We start from the raw sequence: 21,596 nt of genomic DNA, 5'->3' as shown, positions 1-21,596 counted from the left end.
AAGTTAGGTGTATAAATGTTTAAAATTGAGATGTCTTATTCTTGTATTATTCCTTTGACCAGTATAAAGTGTCCATCTTTGTCTTTCTTAACTGAACTTGCTTTGAATTTGCTTGTATCTTAGAATAAGATTGCAGCCTCTCCTTTCTTGTTTCCATTTGCTTGAAACGCTGTTTTCCATCCCTTAACCCTGAGACTTGATTTGTCCTTCAGGGCTAGGTGTGTCTCCTGGAGATAGCATATGGATGGCTTGTGCTTTTTTATCCAATCAGCCTGCCTATGCCTCTTAAGTGGGGAAATCAATCCACTGACATTTATTGAGAGTATTGATAAGTGTGGTGGAATTCTATTCATCTTATTATGAGATAGTTTATTGTGTAGTTTTATCCTTTGTGCCACTGTGGAAGCTAAGCTCTGGCCTTTGGCTTCTAGATATTTAATTTCATGGTGGCCCATTATGTCCTTCAGTATTGAGAATAGATCTAAGTATTTCCTGTAGAGCTGGACTTCTTGTGGCAAATTTCCTTAGTGCTTGTATATCTACAAAAGATTTGATTTCTCCATCAATTTTGAAGCTAAGTTTAGCAGGATGCAGGATTCTGGGCTGAAAATTACTTTGTTTAAGGATGTTGAAGGTGGATAACCATGCTCTTCTGGCTTGAAAATCTTCAGTTGAGAAGTCTGCTGTCATCCTAATGGTTCTGCCCTTGTAAGTCAACTGGCACTTACTTCTAGCTGCTTGCAATATTTTCTCCTTCATCTTGACTTTGGACAGATTCATTACAATGTGTCTTGGAGAAGCTCTGTTAAGAGTTGAGGTGACCCAGGGTTTGATAGCCATCTGAAATGAGTGTGTCAGGATCTTTAGTTAAACTTGGGAAGTTTTTATTTATGATAGTCTCCAGTAGGGCTTTCATATCTTTGGGACAATCTTCTTCCCCTTCAGTGATTTCTATTATCTGTATGTTTGACTGCTTCATGGAGTTTCATAGTTCTCTAAGCACCTGATGTGCTTTCTCTCTCTTCTTTTCTGGCTCTGTAACCACCTGTGTTAACTCAAAGACTTTATTGTCTAACTATGATGTTCTATTTTCTCTGTGGTCTAATCCATTTTTGATACTTTCTAATGATAGTACATCTACAGGATGAAATATTACATAGCCATTAAGAAACATGTCATATGAGAGTATCCAGTTAGATAGGGGAAAGTTCAGAGTAAAGAGTAAAGAATGGGGGGGGAGCAAGTTTCAAAATAGAATGGCTTCAGTAAAGTACAAATGTGTGTATCTAAAAGGAAAAAAAAACCCAAAATGTTAATTGCAGCTACATCTGGGCATAGGATCATGGGTAGTTTTGTTCATTCCTTCTTTTTCTTTTCTTTCACTTTTTCTAGGATGAACACATGTTAAAGGTTAATCATAAAAGGGATACTAATGTGGACTAAAAAAAAAATAATACAGAAATATACATATTGGGCAAAAGTCATAGCAGGTTACAACCACACAATTTTCCCTGATCTCACATTGCTTGGTCATTTCCATTCTCTCTACCTCAGCACCTGTGATCTCTTCTTTACAAGTCAACATTTCATTGTGTACTTTCCTAGATCTCTGACTTTTTGAATGCATGTCCTGTTTCCCCAGGACTGTGTCTAATTTTTCTTTTGCACACAAACTCCAACCTTCAGTGATTAAGCACAGAGCTATATGCACAGTCAGTTTAACATAACCAGAGTCATGGTAAGAAGGTAGGGAATGTTAAGAGATGCTAGGAAAGTGGTAAGTCAAATGGCCTGAAATGAAAATTGATTGTTTCATTTGTGATGCTTTGTATTTCCTAGGAAGGAAGGTAGGCAGTCTTCTAAACAATGTTTTAATTTGAAAGAAATTCTCTCTGTTTGTGCACTCTCTCTCTCTCACTCTCTCTCTCTCACACACACACACACACACTTTCTCATTAAGGTCCATAACACCTAGCATAGAACTTAGTCATACTCAGTAAATACTCCCTGGATGCCTGGATGAACAAAATCAAACACCACTTTCCATCGTATGGCAGCATCCCTTTTGTTACAGACCCTAGTTCAGATTAGAGAGCTCGGTAAGCAGGGCAGGCCAAAGCACCTACACCAGTGGTTCTCAACATTCCTAATGCTGCGACCCTTTAATACAGTTCCTCATGTTGTGGTGACCTCCAACCATAAAATTATTTTCTTTGCTTCTTCATAACTGTAATTTTGCTACTGTTATGAATCATAATGTAAATATCTGATATGCAGAATATATTTAGGCGAACCCTGTGAAAGGGTCGTTCAACTCCCGAAAGGGTCATGACCCACAGGTTGAGAACCGCTGACCTACACTATCGTGAACTCAGAGGTTTCACCAGGAGAAAGCAGTTCATCAGAAGTTGATGCAGCTGGAGTGGAAAACACAGACCACTCATTAAAAAGCATTCCAGGGTCTTGTAGCTTACTAGGAACCCTGGAAAAAAGCACTCACTATCATCCTGCAGCCAAACCCAATCCTTTCCTGCTAAGACTGGAATGGCTTGCAGGGTGGAGATTGTGAGAAAGGTTTAGATACAGGCGTGTCCAACCTGTAGCCTGTGGGCCACATGTTGATTTTGTGAGGACTTTTTTTGCTTATCTGTGGCACTGGATGTCATGAAAAGAAAAGTATGCATGGCACTTTCTTCTCTAATCAACTTTCCTTAGTGTTTGTGTATTTAACGTAACTCTTAAGAAAACTCTTATTTTTCCAAAGTGTGGCAGAGAAAAAAAAAAAAGGTTAGACACCTATGGTTTAGAGCCAGTCATGGCAAATTGACACCCACCAGCCAGATGTTTTTTTTATTTTGGCTGGGTTTGACTTGACTTTGAGTGTGTAGCATTTCACGAACACTTGATTTTAAATGCTCCAGTTTACTCTACCTCACCTTGTCTTCTTCCTAGCAATCTCTCTAATTTACATTACCCCAATGCATTTGGGTTTATAATCTCCACTTAGAATAAAGCTGTGGAGCACAGGGACTCTAATAATGGAGAGAAGATAATGAAAATATTAAGCAATATTAAGCAATAGTAGCAAACATCCAGTAAGTGCTCACACTGCACCATATACTATCCTAAGGGTTTAGGGGCAGGCATCATCTGATCTTCAATACCAGCTGAAAATGGCCCTGTTGGGATTCTGCTCAGATCCCTTTAGGCCCCTCTAACCAGTTTTGTGTGTTCCTCCCCAGCATGTGTGTGCTTAGTGCTGACGTGTCTAAATCGGGCACTTTTATCACTGTTTAGTAGACTGACTGAGGGCTACCAGAGTCTAGGAATTTACACTTTTTCACTCTTCCTTCCCTGCAATGGTAATTGGCTACAGAATTACTAATACTCAAAGCTTCCCCACAGGATCAGGCTGGGAGTTTACTTGAAAACTCACCTTTGTTGCCTTCTTCCCCTTTCCTGTCACACATGATTATTTTTTTTTTATCTTACATTTGAGGACATTGAAGCCAGGTTAACTTGCCCCAGTGTACAAAATGGCAAGTTGCAGAGCCCAGGCTTATTGGAATTTCAGACGGCTTCCTGAAGGTACACAAAGATATAAGATGAAAGAAATAAATTGTGCAAAAGCAAACAAGACTGGGTCTCTTTTGACTTAGGACATAGAAATCATCTGTACAGTTGAAATCATCTGTACAGTTGAAATCATCTGTAAGTTGTGGTGGCTTATCCAGTTATGTTAGTGTGTCTCTCTTCCCATGTCTCCTTCCCATCTAAGGGCTCTTTCCTTGGGAAAACTGTGGACATAGAAAAGGGTTTAGTTTAGGAACAAGACATTTCCCTTTGTAAGGAGGCCGGCATACACATCAATAGAAGCCCATGATAGTATAATAGATGCATTGGTCACATAGCCAACAAAGTCAATCAGCCATGTCACCATATGGACAAAGAAAGCACTTCATAGTAAGAGGGACTTTACCCAACAAATGCAATCAGTGTAACCTGGCTTATTGTACCCTCAATGAATCCCCAACAATAAAAAAAAAAAGGGGGGGCGGCACCTGTGGCTCAGTGAGTAGGGCGCTGGCCCCATATGCCGAGGGTGGTGGGTTCAAACCCAGCCCCGGCCAAACTGCAACCAAAAAATAGCCGGGCGTTGTGGCGGGCGCCTGTAGTCCCAGCTGCTTGGGAGGCTGAGGCAAGAGAATCGTGTAAGCCCAAGAGTTAGGAGGTTGCTGTGAGCCGTGTGACGCCACGGCACTCTACCCGAGGGCAGTACAGTGAGACTCTGTCTCTACAAAAAAAAAAAAAAAAGAAAAAGAAAGCACTTCACAGCTTAGCTAGCTTTTTTTGTATTGTTACAATATCTTTGAACCAAATTGCCTGATGGCTGAGTCAGATATTCATACACTTAACAAATATTTACTGCAACCTACCCTACACTAACCACTGTGGTAAGATGTGGGGATACAGTGACAAGAGACAACAGCAATGGGGACACTCGGGACCCCTTTCGACATGTGGAGACACTCACCTTTCTCATGCTCCATGATAGCAGTAAGACAAGGTCCTCTCCAGCTCTGTTGCACATCTGCATTCCCCCAGGCGCCATGCTGTAATAACAGTATTCACTAAATGCCACACAAAAGCATAGCTGAGTGCAAACCACAGCCATGATCCTTGGCATTTTCCTTAAGTTAATTACTTATTTTCTATATTTACACCTGAACCCTTGTCATTGTATTAGACACAAGCAATAGTCGATGATCAGCCAAAATCCCAAAAGACAAAGATTCCATTAGAAGGTGACCAAAAGAAGTCACAACAAAACTGAAAAATAGCAATAATAATAATCTGGTTCCTCCTGTGTTCACAATTTACTACAGGTGAGTTGGGCCCTTGATTTTTCCTTCCTAAGAATGTTGGTTACTTTGAAGTTACCTTTTTCACTGATGTTACAAACAAACAAACAAACAAAAATACAATTAAATGATAGTGTTTAGAATTAACTACTGTAGGCCAGGCATGGTGGCTCATACCTGTAATCCCAGCACTTGGGAGCCCGAGGTAGGTGGATTGCTTGAGCTCAGGGGTTGGAGAACAGCCTGAGCAAGTGTGAGACCCCATCTCTAAAAGTAGCCAGGCATTATGGCAGGCGCCTATAGTCCCAGCTACTTGGGAGGCTGAGGCAAGAGAATCACTTGAACCCAAGAGTTTGAAGATTCTATGAGTTATGACACTATGGCACTCCACCATGGCACTCTCCAAGTGAGAGTCTGTCTCCAGTAAATAAATAAAATAAAAATAAAATTAACTCTGTGGAAGTATTACCATTATCCTGCTGAAAGAAAAGCCATGTTAATCATTTCCGATTTTGCCTTTATGGGGGTAAAATCCTAACAGATTGACAGGGACAATTCTGAGAGAAGAAAAAAGAAAAAATAAAATAAAATTAACTACTGTTCCCAAAGTATTTTACTGTGGTATATGTATTTTTATTTAAATATTAATTACTTATAAATACACATAATATCTCAAAGTGCTCTATAAAATACAGTAAGGAAGATATTATCATCATGATTTTACAGGTGAGACAATTGAAGCTTATAGATTTTAAGCTCCATGCCCAAAGTTGCACAATTCTATTTGTCTCCACTGTGCAAAGCCGATGTTTGATAATTTTATTTTAAATGAAGCTTTTCTTTTTTTTTTTGCAGTTTTTTGGCGGGTTTGAACCCGCCACCTCCGGCATATGGGACCAGCGCCCTACTCCTTTGAGCCACAGGCACCAGCCAATTAAACGGATATTTTCACTTACTTTCACTTCTCTTACATTCATACATATCCCAGAGGGTACTTTTTTCCAGTGTTCATTGTCTATTGTTCTCAATTAAAAGAAAAATCAAAGAAAATCTACTTACAGTTTTATTTTTATTTTTATTCTCTTAGTACAAAAGATTACCTTGAAATTCAGTTAAAAGGACCATAACATTTCAATATTTTCCGTTCTCCTTCTGTAATTTGACAGTTATGGCAAATGGCCCTCTGTTTCTCTTTTATTGGTCATGAAGTTATTTTAATAATTGATTGTTTTGCTCTTTAGTTGAATTCATTAAAATATAATGTCGAACAAATTGTGTGACTGAAATCTCAGGTGGGCAACGTAGGCCAATCTCTTAATTATCAATAATAGTAACAATAATATTGAAACATGAGTTTGTATACTCCATAGATACAGAATTCATGAATTTAAGTGCAGCATCTGGCACAGGGTAGGCATGACCTTGGTGGTGTCAAAATCCAGAGCGGGGGGAAAAAAGCATATGGTGAATGAAGTACAGAAGGTTGTACAGAATACCAAAGGGGCTGCAGATAGAACTAGCTAAAAGAGTTTGGCTGAGATGCAGGTTAAAACTACTGACCTTAGGAAGAGAAATTCTACTTTTAATTTTGCAACTTCGTATCCTTTCCGTTTGTTTATATCCCCCTCCTATATTAAATTGTCTCCAAGACTTGAACACTTATGGATGACAAAGACAGAGACACCCAGGTGGGGTGCTAACGTCACACTAACCTTTAAATAACCTCTTCCCTGAAGTATTAAATTGTTATAGATAGATGGAATTAAGGTAGAAATAGAAAGTTAATAGATATAAAGAGATCCACAGAAGAGATCACCTAAATGCAAATCTAGGTATCTGTCTTTGACAGCAACAATGAAATTGGTGGTTGGTGAAGTTAATCTAACTCAGTTAATGACCTGGGGTTTGGTCTTTTTGACACTTTTTTTTTTTTTTGTAGTAATCCTTTCAAGTTGTCGTGAAAACTATGGACACTTTCTGTAATATGTACATATATACGTACGTACATATATAAATGCTTTTGTATACATCCATCCTTGTTTTCAATTTCTTTTGGCTCTTCTGTCTCCTGATGAAACCATGGTCAGCAGATCTATGGATCTAGAAGGAAAATTTCTGTCCAGATAATTTCTTTTAGATCTAATATCTCATTCTTCTGTGAATCAACATATAGTGGTATTCAGATACCATCACTGCCAAATTTTAGCCATATTACCTGGATAAAGTTTCTCAACATCTCTGTGCTTTTGAGTTATAATTATAAGAATTTTAAAAAGTAATGTTTTAACAAGCCTATCCTCCTCCTCTCCTTCACCTCTGCAGGGGAACAAATAATGCCTCCCTTCCCAAAGATGTTCACACCAATCCAACATGAATAAATTATAAATATGTCAAACTATACAGCAAAAGGGACTTTGAAGATCTTCTTTTAGGACAAGAAGAGGGCCGGGCATGGTGACTCACTCCTGTAATCCAAGAATTCTGGGAGGCCAAGGCAGGTGGATTGCCTGAGCTCAGGAGTTCCAGACCAGCCTGAGGAAGAGCAAGACCCCATCTCTAAAAATAGCCAGGTGTTGTGGTGGGCTCCAGCTACTTTAGAGGCTGAGGCAAGAGGATCCCTTGAGCCCAAGAGTTTGAGGTTGCTGTGAGCTGTGACACCACAGCACCCTACCAAGGGGGACAAAGTGAGACTTTGTCTCAAAAAAAAAAAAAAAAGAAAGAAAAGAAAAAAAGAGAATCTTGGATTATCCAGTGGGCCCAGTCTAATCAGGTGAATCCCAAAAAGCAGAGAAAATTGTTTAGCTGGAATAGAGAGAAGTTGGCTAATGCAACAGCAGTAGAAATGGGGCAGAGGAGATGCGGAGTGTGGGAGGGGCTCCACCAGCTTGGTTGAGTTGGAAGGTGGAGAAAGTGATTCAGAAAATGCAAGTGGCCACTGATGCTGAGAATGGCCCAGCCATTAGACAGCAAGGAATGGAGGACCTCAGTCCTACAACCACAGAAGCCTGGATTCTGCTAACAACCCAACGGAACCTGGAAGTAGCTTCTCTCCCAGAGCCTCCAGTAAGGACTGCAGCTCAGAGCCCAGCCACATCACCCAGCCTTTTTGACCACAAAAGTGAGAGACAAATAAATGGAAGTTGTTTTAAGCCCCTGAGTATGTGGTCATTTGGTATGCTGGCAACAGAAAACCAACACCACTTCTTTCCCCTAGTCTCATGACAACCTACTTTTAGAAGAACAGATCAGTTAGGTCCCCCTAATGTGAATATAAACTGAGGTGTTGCTTCTCCCAGAGTTTTAGTTGTTATTTGTGAGTTTGTTTGTTTGGTTTTTAACCGCAAAGTATATTCACCTCTCTGCTTATAAGTGAAAGAAATTTTAAACAACAGTGAGGAGGGAGAAGGTGTTTTGAAAAGATGGTGTTTTTTTCCTGGCCTTCCTGAAATCACACAAAACAAGCTAAAAATCTAGTTAACCTTTACACAGGTGAGACTGCACGTTGATAAGGATCTGTCCAAAAAGGTGCTTCAATCAGCACCCTGCCTCCCCGTACCAAAATGACGCCTTTCTTTGTTCTGGGCCTCCAGCTCACACTGAACTTTTCTTATCAGCCTTAGGCCATCATCACGCCTGTGTTGGTTAGGAGATCTCTCCTGGGACATGGGCTCAGAACCCTGCTTGATTTCCACATATAAAAGGTGACTGTCAGGAAGCAGGTGGCTAGCTGAGTGAGGACACACAGACTCTCCAGTAAACACTGCTGTGATGGAACTCCTGAGCTGCCTTGCAATCACTTAGAGCACCGTCACTGCTAATGCTGAAATAACATTTTATCAAGATGCTCCCTTGAAGAGAGTGAATTCCTCATCCAAATACCCAACCCGCATGCATGGTCAGTAGGCTACTATCCATTCATCTGTATAGGAAACCAGGCGACTTGTGGGGAATCAGCTGGGGGAACAGATATGTGGAGGAGCACCTAGTCTGGATGGTCCCACACAGCACAGAAGCCAAGACATATGTGTGGACACCAAGTAAGATGAGCTCCAGAGTCTGCATGGGGGCCCTAAGGTTTATCAGGAAACATAGTTCCAGGGTCCATACTTTTGGGGTGGTATAAGTTGACCAACTAACCCATTCAACAGAATTTTGAAGCAGCAGAGAAAAGAAAATTTCAATTCTTTCCAGCTTTTGTAGCTATTCTAAGGGATTTAAACCAAAGCACAGGACAGCATTTTTACTGTGTGCAATTCAGAAGATATTCTGGAAAATAGGCACTGAACGTCTCTGTCTCATCCTCAGGGGATTGGTCTGGGTTTTCATGTTGGCTGAACTTCCACTGGCCCCTTTGATCTCTAGTTGTTCAATGTGCCTTCGGCATTTCTAGGACTTACCACAGTGTCCTCTCTTCTTTCTTTCTCTTGTCACAGCCAAAACATTAGATTGTCTGGATTATAAATCCCAACACAATCCATGCAACATCTTAGAATGTAATTTGCTTTTCATCACAGTACCCTATGTGAATTTCTTCTATTTTTTACTCTTTAAAACTGTGTTTCAGGATATCTAAGTGTTGTGAGCATAGCTATTTGTCTAAAATTTCAACTCAGGACCAAGAGAGAGGAAGAATCCTTGAGATAGAGAAGAATAGGAAGCCAACTTCAGTATCATATATTATGGATTTAAATCCCTAACTAATCCACAATAGCCTTGAGGATGAAATTTCTCTTTGCTCATCTCTTTAACTACACAATAGGAGTAATGAGACCTATTTGTTGTGAAGACTTGTTGAAAATCCATGTTCTTACAACAGCCTCCAAGCCCTTGGGCTCTCTCGCCCCACATCCTCCCTATCTCATCTTCTATCCCTCTCCCTTTGCTCATCTTATTCCAGCTGCACTGGCCTGCAAGGTCTTCCACAAACATACCCCAAACTCTCTCCCAAGGACATTTGCACTCTTCTGTCTCCTTGGAAAGCTCTGTCTCCAGATAACCACGTGATTTTCTCTCCCATGTCCTTGGGTAAGTCCTTCAAGCCAGAGACCTTCCTGAATCACCCATATTATTTAGAGAAGTGTCATACCACCACTCAGACATGCCCCACCCCCCTTGGGCACTTCATTTATCCACCTGCCATACTACCTACTTGTTTATTTTGCATGTTGCCCATCCCACCCAATGAAGGGTTAGCATGGATTATTTTGCTCACTACTGTATCTGTGGCAGTGAAAGCACATCTAAAACATTTTAGGTGCTCAGAAAATAAATCTTGTAGGAGTGACTAAGGCCACTTATGTAAAGTGCTAATGTTCAACACAGGAAAAGCATTTGATCATTGCTAAAGACAGTCTATCCAAGGGATAGTTGTCTGAAGGAACTGGAGGAAAAAATGGAGTTTTCTTGGCAATTTAAAATTTAAACTTACTTGGTCACTTGAAACTTAAACTTACCTCGCTCTGAAGCTTCAAGAGGAGGAAATAATTGGGATTTAGGGGCCTGGACTTAAACCTCCTTAATGGCTGACTGCTGCACCAGTAAGTGGCTCTAGGCTGGCTCTGTGATCCAAATTGCTGATTCTTCACCAGAGAGGTGACAAGATAGTTGGAAAGGAAGGGAGTAGTTTTCTGAAGTCTCGCACTGTGGGAATGAAATGAACCTTGACATCACAAGCTCTGGATTTAGATCCCCATTCTACCACTAAATATCTAAGGACCTTGAGTAAAATTTACCCTTCCTGAGCCTTGGGTTCTCTTCCTTTCGAATGGTGGCAGAAACAGCCACTGTCTCACAATATTTCTGTTTCACATGCAATGTTTCATTTATGAGAAATGAGGCCATAGGCATGAAAGTGTTTTATAAACAAGGACTGGCTGTTGCTGTTTTTTAGTGGGAACTGTAGACTCTACAGGTTCTCTTGACCTCAAAAAAAAAATGCCACTTAGTCATGTGTACAAGATTTTGACTTTGAGGTGTTAAGTTGTATTTTGTAAGTTTCTCTCTAGTCTGTGACTGTCTTCGAGTCTTGGTAGCTGTCTAACACGTTCACTTTTGTATCTAGATAGTATTTTTCTTCAAGAAACTTAAGATGCTTTGTAGGCCCTTATTTATTCTTACAATCTGAGAGAAAGGTGAAGAACATTCTTTTGAAGCTAAAATGGAGAAAAGCAGAATCAGGAACCTCAGGCTAATTTCTCATTCACTTGTTGCCTCCCATCTCTATGTGCCTATGGAAGGAAGGCTTGGTGCCTTCTACCTGCCCTGTGACCATCTCCAGGAATCAATGTCAGGATTTCATCCTACAGATGGGAGAAGGAGAGAAGGGATTTTACAAAATTTTGTGATAGAACAGAAACTTTAATTCTAGTGATAGTAGAGAGGAAATGAGGTGGTTTAACTCCTGTTAGCCTCATCTGGCAAAGCCTTAGAGTATTCACATCGTGAAAGATCATCTATGCCATTGCACCAAACTGCTACATAACTAAGACCATTTGTTTAGATCTTTGGGTAAGTGGAGGCCTACTGTAGTCTTTAAGAGACTTTCAATCAGCGTTAAGATTGTAAAAGTAGTAGAGTTTTGTTAAGAAGCTCTTCATGTACTGAATTGACTCAACACTCACACACCCATTATTCTTGAGTTATACAGAGCTAAGCCAATTAGTATTTGGATCCTCAGTACTAAATCAGCTGGTCTTCTTAAATTATAAAATCAGGCTTCTTCCATTTTGCTTTTGATTGGTGATTGTTAAATAAAAATTACAGGAGGCCATTGTTTTGAACTAAGATTCTGTACTAGGGCTTGACAGACCAGAATACAGATGAAAAAGGAGTCATGCTGGGAGAATGGGGACTGAAGACCCCACTCTTAGCAAGGGAAATCATCCCCAGGAAAAGAGGAAAATTAAAAAGTAAGCTGAGTGAGTCGGAACAAAGGAAAGTCAGCTAGTTTACATTTAAGCTGGCCATTGCTAGCAAGCTTCTTGGCTTTTCTGAAATTCTAGCCTGTTGGGGATATAGCTTACAAACACCCTGCTGGGTCTGTGTGCACTCTGAGGATAATAATGGCCATAGAAGAGATTATGGCAAGTCCTAGTAAAGCATACATCTTCTAGGGTGTTTCCTGAGGTTTTGGTGGAGGGAGGGTAATGAGTGGTGCCACATCTATGGTGCATCTTAGAATGGGTACAGGCGATTGCACTAATGTACACAGCTATGATTTAACAATAAAAAAAATAAAAAATAAAAATAAATAAATAAATAGGGAAAGCAGATACTCACTGTGGAAATTTGCACTTGCCTGGGGGCAGAGAGCAAGGGAGTAGCTTGAGCCCTGAGATATGAGCTGAAGAGCTTATATCCCTTATGGCAAGGGAAGATCCTCTGTGGTGGTGATGGGAGGAATACCTCTCTCCCACTGATTCCTCAGAGGAGATTGATGCTGGTAGCATTTTACACCACAGAGAAATAGTGGAGTTTAACACCTCCCTAGAAATCCGTGTGTGTGATGTCAAGCAGGAGGCTCTCCCAATACAAGGCTCAGATTTCAGATTTCTGGAGGCTACCATTAAGATTAATAATAATAATAATAATACGAGCTGGTATGCTCAATCAGAGATACTGCTGGCGTCTTTGTTCCCTCCCTCATCTTACTGGGCAAATAGACTTCAATAAAATCAGAGTGGAGCAAACACTCTGGGTCATTGCCAGAAGCCCACAAATGGGCAATGGACCCCTGAGCTCTCACCTTTAATTCTATTCTATGCCTCATGTCTCTTTCTTTAATGTTGTTTTTAACTCTATATTTCTTTAGTTGATTGCCACCAGTTTCCACACATCTTAACAGACCCTGCTGTTGGGGAGGGACCCTGACAAGTCACCCATGTTAAAGTTCCAGGACACCAAACTGAAACTACACTGTTAGCTGACATTCTAAGAACTCAGGAGAGAAAGATAGCCTATTTCCTAAGCAAGCATGATGACGAAGTTCCCTGTATTTTAATCTTTACAACAAAAAGTTAAGTGAAGTAACTGGTGTGAACCAATCAGTTATCTTTCTGTGGTTCCATCTCCCTGTTTCCAGCTTACAGGTAAAGTAACTCTGAATTGACATCAGAAAACAAAATCTGCTTTTTGTTCTTTGTTTCTGCTTTCTTCAGCCCTTTCTGTCTACAAAACCAAAACCCCTTTGCTCAACTTACTGGAACACTTATTCTATTTTATGGAATGAAGTATTACCCAATTTTAGAATGGCAATAGAGCCGATTGAGATCTTTGAATTTGTTGTGATTTTGTCTTCTGACATGCCTTTTCATTGGGCACTGGGGCAGCATCAATACCCTATGGAATCGTGAAGGCTTCATACTTTCTGAGTTGATATTTGAGACCCAGAAAAAGATGGGTGGGAAAGTGGTTCCTGAAAAAAGCTCTGCAAAATTTGACCCATGTGGATTATCTCTAAAAATAGATCTTCAGTGAAACCCAAAATTCAGAGACAGCAAAATGCATGCACTCCAGCCTCAGCAAGAGCAAAACCCCACCTCTACTAAAAGTAGGAAATTTAGTCAGGTGTGATAGTGCATGCCTGTAGTCCCGGCTACTTTGGAGGCTGAGGCAGGAGGATTTCTTGAGTCCAGGAGTTTAAAGTTGCTGTGAGCTATGATGAGGCCACTGCACTCTTCCCTGAGTGACAAGAGTGAGACTCTGTCTCAAAAAAAAGGAAAGAAAGAAAAAGAAAATAATGAAAGCAAAGCACACGAGGAAGCAAATGCTTCCTGTAAATGTTGAATTGTGTTTTTCCATAAACATTTACTTTTTGTTCTTTTATGATTTCTCTGACCTTGGCTCTCATCCACCACATGGCTCAAAGTACAGGCTTCATCAAGGCTGCAGTAGCCAGGGGAACAATGGTCGTTTTTATCCCTGTCAACATTCATGCCCTTGGACATCACTTAACCTCTTTCTGTTTGTTCTTCCTGGTCTCCGAAATGAACACAGCATTTCTTGCCCTTTTATAAATTATAGGATTAATATGAGAACAGAGCAAAATGATACGTAACTGACATGTAAGCTGAAGCCACACCCTTCTTAAACTGCCAAATGAAATTGCCTCAAAAATCCCAATATGCAGGTTGAGTAATTTGGCCTTCCTTAGGATTCTCATATTTCTTGGAGAAATTTTCTCCTAGTCAACTTGTCTCTGAATTTCTGCCTCCATCTAACTACTTCATTTTGTAGATCACCTGTCCTCCCTGTATTTGCAATCTCTTTTCTATACTATCTTTGACTTTGTGAGCCAGCCCCTGTTAGTTATGGAAAACCACTCATCCAAGTGTGTGCTTATATCAAGCTTTCATTGAAGGGTTTAATAAAAGCATCATTGCAAAAAGAAAAAAGGAAAAAGTAGACATCTTTTACTAAATCCTCAGGCTAATCCTCCTCTAGGAATTTCTTACTGGCCTCCAACAGCCATTTTTTCAGCCTCCATCTTATCATGGATTCCTGTTGACTCCTTGTGCATAGATGTTTGGCTATCAGTGTTAACCTCTGGACCACATCTTCCTCCCCAATCAAGTTATTGTATAAGACAAAATATCTTCTCCAGCAAAGCGCTGTGCTGCTCAGTCAAGAGGCAAGAGTGGCTATCACCAGTTATTTTTGCTAATAACACGGTTTACATTCTGTTGCACCATGCTTGAAACTTGGTATTTTTAGCAAGAAAATATTGTTATTATTATTTTTCTTTTAGAGACAGAGTTTCACTTTGTCGCCCTCAGTAGAGTGCTGTAAATGTCACAGCTCACAGCAACCTCCAGCTCTTGGGCTTAGACAATTCTCTTGCCTCAGCCTTCTGAGTCGCTGGAACTACAGGCACCCACCACAATGCCTGGCTATTTTTTGTTGCAGTTTGGCCGGGGCCAGGTTAGAACCTGCCACCCTCACTATATGGGGCCAGCACCCTACTCACTGAGCCATAGGTGCTGCCCATGAAAATATTCTTCATTGAATTCTTAGTAGAGTAAAATCTAACATCTAGTACATGCTTCTTTAGAAATTTTATCAGTTGCTATTCGACAAATCTAAACCTTATTGAAGACTGAATTTCAAAAAAAAAAAAATAGCAAAGCATTTTGGAATTCTTTGGTGCCTCGTTTTGACAGGTTTATTGAAGTCCATCATGGTAGATATTAATGAGAGAAAGATGTAGGAGGGGCCTTATGGGAGAAGTAAGGCAACAGGTTTCTTTCTTTTTTTTTTTTTTGTCTTTTTGAGACAGAGTCTCACTTTGTCACCCCTGGTTGAGTACTGTGGCATCATAGCTCACAGCAACCTGAAACTGTTGGGCTCAAGCAACTCTCTTGCCTCAGCCTCCCATGTAGTTGGGACTATAGGCGCCCGCCACAATGCCCAGTTATTTTTAGAGACAGGGTCTTGCTCTGGCTGAGGCTGGTCTTGAACCTGTGAGCTCAGGCAATCCACCAGCTTGAGCCTCCCAGAGTGCTGGGATTATAGGTGTGAGCCACCACACCCAGCCAGACAATACTTTCTAAACGCACCCTTGTTTTCTTGCAATCCATTCTCCACAAGGCACATGAAGTGACCATTTGCTAAATACAAATCTGACTAATATGTCATTCTTCTTGGCAAAACCCTTCCCATGCACTTATGTCAGTACCTCCTCTAACTCCTCCCCACATATGATGGCTTCTCAATTCCTCCAACACGCCGAGATCTCTCTCCACCTCGTCTCTGCTGCCTAGAACAGAATTGCCCCCGTTCTTGGCATGGCTGGACTCCTCTCACCCTTGTGATCTCAGCTTAAGCATCACTGCTATCTGAAGACATTCTCTGAAGAGCTGCCCACACACACACAAGCTCCTGGCATTCTCTGTCTCTACCTCTTTCCCCACTTCCTAGCACATCAGGGATTATTTTATTTACTCTTTTCTTACTTGTTTCTTTTCTGTCTACCCCACTAGATCAGGGTCCAGCAAACCTTTTCTTTTTCTGTAAAGAGACAGATAATAAACATTTTAGATGTATGCCCTATGGTTTCTTTTGCCAACTATTGAATTCTGCTGCTAGAGCATCAGGGCAGCCATAGACATAAAGGAATTAGTGTGGCGGTGTCTCTGTAAGATTTTATGGATGGTCACCAAAATTAGAGTTTTGTATATTTTACATGTCATTAAATATTCTTCTTTCAGTGTTTTATTTATTTATTTTTAGAAACAGAGTCTCACTCTATCACCCTGGGTATAGATGCTGTGGCATCATAGCAAGCACTACAAGCACCTACCACAATGCCTAGCTAGTATTTTTTTTTTCTACTTTTTTTTAGTAGAGATGGGGTCTTGCTCTTGCTCAGGCTGGTCTTGAACTCCTGACCTCAAATGATCCTCCTGCCTTGGCCTCCAAGAATGCTAGGATTACAGGCATGAGTCACCACACCTGGCCTCAATTTTATATTTTAAAATGTAAAAACCTTTCTTAACTACAGGTTATACAAAAACAGGTGGCAGGTTAGATTTGACCCATGATCCCTCCAATAGATTATATCAGGAGGGGAAAAAAATGATATCATTTGGTTTGACATTGAATCTCTAATATCTGGCTCAATACCTGGCACAAAATAGGTGTTTAAGGACATGTATATTATATGAATAAGGCAATGATTCAAAGTTCACAGCAAAAGACTTATGAACTGGTAGGTAGCCTGAAGGAAAAATGAGAATAATAGTAAAATTCTGAACACAGAAAACCTAGACAAAAATTGAATATGGGCCACTAAGTACTGTGTCAAAAACCAACACCCAAACACTACTCTTAGGTAGTCTGTTATTTCTCCACAATAGTATAAGGCCAGTAGATTCAAAAAAAAGGTTAGTATGCACCCTTATGAAGTTTAAGCATATATAACTGAATATGGTGAATTTTATTATTTTTATGGTTTTGAGACGGAGGAATATGTGGTTAGTGATGAAGGGAGCTCTTGGTATATGTAACCCAGTGGGTCCTTTAACATTTGGGTAGTCTAGGTTGTATGAGAAAAATCTGACAATTTAGCCATTAAATGACAATAATAATAATCAATAACTAAGAAGTTATTGATTCAAATTGTGAATAATTTAAATCTGTTTTTGAAAATAACTCTACCAATTTTTAGTTTAAGCAGCAGTGAGAATAGTCACATCAGTGCCACTTGCAGAATGTGTGTGCATTTGTGTGGGTACACATTGCATCCTGACTAATAGGTGAAGAAGACAAATGATTTCTGTTACTTGCATTGCTCTGAAGTTGAATTCCTCTTCACATTTTTTTCATCATCTTTCTGTTCATCTTATCCTTGGCCCATTCATCTCTTGAGGCTTTTTCTATTAATTTGTCTGATGCTTTTATATTTTTAATATTTAGAGAAAACTTTTAATTTCCTGACCTCATGTTATGATGAAAAGATTGCTCTTTGAGAATGGATTCTTCCCCTAAAGCCCACTGAGTCTAGGGGAATAAAAATGGCAAAGGGGGGATGCTTTAGAACTTAAATAGGAAAAATTGTATCTTTATTTAATTAATCTTCATAAACTTGAAGTTAGGATTCCTCCACCTCTTAATATAGATAACCAATGACATCAATATTAGCAGTACCTACAACTTTACCAACAGTATAAATCATGGATATTTTTATACCACTTTACATACATTGAAATATGCTTTTTCTCATCATGACTTCAAAAGTATAGTAATTATGAGATCTGATGTTAGATAATGATGGGCTAATTCATTTAATGGGCTAATTAAGAAGAATGCATTTTACTAAATCACAGAAATTTGAAAATACTTTTTATTTGAATTTCAGTACAATTGGTTTCTTTTGTAATTCTTTGTATTTCATCAAATGGATTTAAAAACACTATTCTGAGAAGGGGGTCCGCAGGCTTCACCAAACTGCCATTACGGTCCATGGTGTGAAAAAAATGAAGAATTCTTGCCCCAGAATAACACTCATGACTTCTTTCCACCCCCTCTCTTCCTTTTCTTGTGGAAAAGAAAAAAACAATTCACCTAATTCGCAAGGAGTTAGAAAAGGGATAGAGAATTTTCAACTCATGCCCTTATCTAATATCTCCTGCTGTCTCCTCCCACTGTGCTCTCTCTCTCGTCTGCCTGCTGTCTACCTGAAATAAACCACCCAAGCCAGGGTCTGTCCCTGGGGAGGCCTGCAGCCATCCTGTCCTGCTGTGACAAATCAGGCAGTGTTATTTCCGTGGCAAACCATTAGGAAACCTAATAGAGCCTTACATACAAACTATAGACAATAGTCCATCTTTTATCAATAAAGTCATGTTTTGACTTCTATCAGTCTAATTTCTATGCCTACTCCTAAACTGATTCCAATCTTGAAAGAAGAAGAGCATATTAATTATGAGTCCCCTAAAACCTCGGTGTTTTTGTGAATACAATTCCAAATGTATCTTTCATTTTTCCCGTTTTTAGTCCAGAAGTTTTTTAATTTCATAGTCAAATCAATGAATCTTTTCCTTTTAAGTCCATTCGCTGCCTTAAGATTAGAAAATCTTCTTTATATATTTTTTTTAATTTTTAAAACTTTTTTGATAAACTTCAAAAACCTTTTTCAAGTGATCCTCCTGCCTCGGCTTCCCAAGTAGCTCGGACTACAGGTACCTGCGATCACACCTGGCTAATTTTTCAATTTTTTTATAGAGATGGGGTGTCACTCTTGTGCAGGCTGGTCTCAAACTCCTACTGGCCTCAAGAGATCCTCCAGCCTCCACCTTTCTAACTGCAAGAATGACAGGCATGAGCCACCACTCCCAGCCAAAAAATTCTTCTTTATATCTTGAAAAGCATAGAATATTATTAAGATAAATAAATCTTAATAATATTCTATGCTTTTCTTCTAGTTTTTCAATGTTTAATATTGTAAAAATCTTATTTAACCTGTTCTTTATTTTATTGTCTACTATGAGACATTGACTGTCCAAATGGATATTTTCAAATTTCAAGTAGCTAACCAATTTATCAAGTGATTATTTGTTGAATAATCCTTTGGTATTCTCTCATTTAACAATCAGTATGTGTTGTTTGTCTGCTCTGTGAAAGGCCCAATGCTTTGCATCAGGAATTCTATAGAGGACCAGACACCATCTCTGTTTCCCTGATTTTCATGTTATATATTAAAGCTCTTTTGTATGTTAAAGCTTTTATATGTTAAAGCTTTTGTATGTTAAAGCTCTTATGTAACTTGAGGTCTAATTCTAGATTGCTTTATTATGTTGCCCTATTTTTATGTAAATCTTGCATTAATTTTACTCCTAAAACCTGATGATGTGTATTAACATGTATTAGAGTTATGATCACTTGGTTCTTGCCGTGTAGCAAAATGCATCAAGACTTAGTGACTTAAAACAACAAATACTTACTATTTTTAATGATTGCATGGGTTAATTAGGCAATTCTCATCTAGACAAGCTGGCCAGAGCAGGATGCTCTATGATGGCCTCATTTGCTTGGCTGATGCTGTAACTGGGACAGAGTGACAGTCAGGACACCTGGGCCCCTCTCCACGTGCACTCAGCATTCTCCTGGAGGCTACCCAGGCTTGTTCCCATGACAATCTTGGGGTTCCCAGCAGCATGGGAAGACAAGCTTCAGTACACAAGTTTCTGCTTGCACCACATTTGCTTTTGTTCTACTGGGCAGAGCAAATCACATGGCCAAGTACAGAGCCCATACACCCAAGCATCTGATGTACAGGGAACTATGGTAACCCCTTTTCTTTCTTTCTTCTTCTTTTTTTTTTTTTTTTTTTGGTAGAGATAGTTTCACTTTATTGCCCACAGTAGAGTGCTGTGGCGTCACATAGCTCACAGGAACCTCCAACTACTGGGCTCAGGTGATTCTCTTGCCTCAGCCTCCGGAGTAAGTGGGACTACGGGTGCCTGCCACAACGCCCGCCTATTTTTATTGCTGTAGTTTAGCCAGGCCTGGGTTTGAACCTGCCACCCTTGGTATATGGGGCCGGTGCCCTACCCACTGAGCCACAGGCGCCGCCCCCTATAGTAAGCCCTTTTCAAACAATCTGCCAGATAGCAAATCTCTCCAAATGTATTGGAGACTTTTGAACATCTTTATGCTCGCAGGTATCATTTAGCGAAAGTGTAGACTAAGCTTCTGCAAAGAATACCACTGGCATTTGGGAGGACTGTGATAAACCTATAGATGAGGGAGAAATTGGAACTTCACAGAATTGTTCTTTTTTTTATTCAGAGGAATTTTATGTATCCTCACTAATGTTTTTTATTCTCTTGAAGTTTTAGCTCCACCTTCCCTCATACTTTGAATTATAGCTATTTCTACATGTCCTGTATTGTTCTTGCTACTTTCAGTATCACTCTCAATGATGACATCAGTTATAGTATATGGTGTACAGAAAGAAAGAAAAATAAACATACACATAGCCAGCCTATTCTTCATCCTTCAGTGCTATCTCTGTGCAATGGACTGATCCTTGAGGTGGACATTACCTTGGCAGAGTGGTTCACAAACCCAAGGAGATTGAGACCAGATGGCGCTGTTGAAAGACAGGGTAGTTCTTTACTGCTACCCTCAACTGTACTTACTGACCAAGGGTTAGTGTAACTGCCCTGGGGAGGGAGGCACCCCCCCCAAAAAAAAGACTGAGCAGGAAGGAAAGAAAACTGAGGCTGGGGGAAATTGGTATTGACATCAGGGGATCATTTGATAGGGACACAGTCAATGCGGCCGTGCTGAGGTGAGAGAGTTACAGGCAATACTGGGACTCAGGACTTCAGTCAGTCAGGGACACCTTTCACAAACAAATGGTGTTTCTTGATACCACAAATAGGACAGACTAAAAAATGATTCACTCAGAATTGGTGCCGGCGAAGAGGTATAAATCTGGGCTGAGGTCTGGCATTGCTGTGGGCGCACCCCTTCCCAACAGGGGTCTACTCCGAGCTCTGGCTCCCCACCATACTCCCCAGGACAGCTCATATGGGTGGACACACAGCAGGAGCATCACTGACATCACTCTACGCCACAGGGGCTGTAGGAGATGCCTGCGAAGAGCATCTCCCTGCAGCTTCTGCCAGCGCCTCCTGCTACTTCCCAGGGTCTCGATCCGCATTTCCCACAGCCACTCCCCTCCCGCAGATAGAGGTCTGCTCAGAGTTCCACACAGCCCTGTCACATGCCTCTCCACCTTCAAGTGACACACACACACACTGAGAAAGACCAAACTCCCCAGCCTCCATCAAAGCCCTTGCCCTGCTGTCCCCACCACCCCACCTTCCTCTGTGTGCCACTCTTAAGCCCTAGCCTGCTTTCCCGTGGGCCCAGGCCAGCCCCAGTCACTGCAATGCATGACTCCTTTGGGCTCTGTGTTAATTAAATGACCTCCATTCACCACAATCGGCTTCCTTTTATCTCCTTCTTACTTTTCAGGCTTGCATTCTGTTTCTGTCACCTCCGTTTTATTTTTTACAAGTTCTTCATTGTGCATGTCTCTAAGCTGAGAATAACCTCTGAGTCGGGGGAATATATTACCAGCTCCAGAATATTCCTGAAAATAAATTCCAATCATCTATTCATAATCTTTGTAAGAGGAGCCCCAGAGGAGAGCAAATGTGCCCTGTTTGGCTTCCCCAGATGATTAGCAGAAAGACCCCACCTGGAGGTTAGGGAGGAGGGAAGGCC

General features: G+C 40.5%; 1 non-coding gene across 1 annotated transcript; it reads left to right on the top strand.

Moving 5' to 3' along the window:
• The first annotated feature begins 5,290 nt into the window (after nt 1-5,290).
• On the top strand, nt 5,291-5,419 carry LOC128597961 (small nucleolar RNA SNORA69). The gene has a single exon (XR_008383494.1). It is a non-coding gene; the product is annotated as a small nucleolar RNA SNORA69 (small nucleolar RNA).
• The last annotated feature ends 16,177 nt before the right edge of the window (nt 5,420-21,596 follow it).

Source organism: Nycticebus coucang, chromosome 10 (assembly GCF_027406575.1).
Source record: "Nycticebus coucang isolate mNycCou1 chromosome 10, mNycCou1.pri, whole genome shotgun sequence".
NCBI classification, from domain to species: domain Eukaryota; kingdom Metazoa; phylum Chordata; class Mammalia; order Primates; family Lorisidae; genus Nycticebus; species Nycticebus coucang.
The sequence above is the reverse complement of the archived record's forward strand: the minus strand, read 5'-3'. Positions and strand labels throughout refer to the sequence as shown.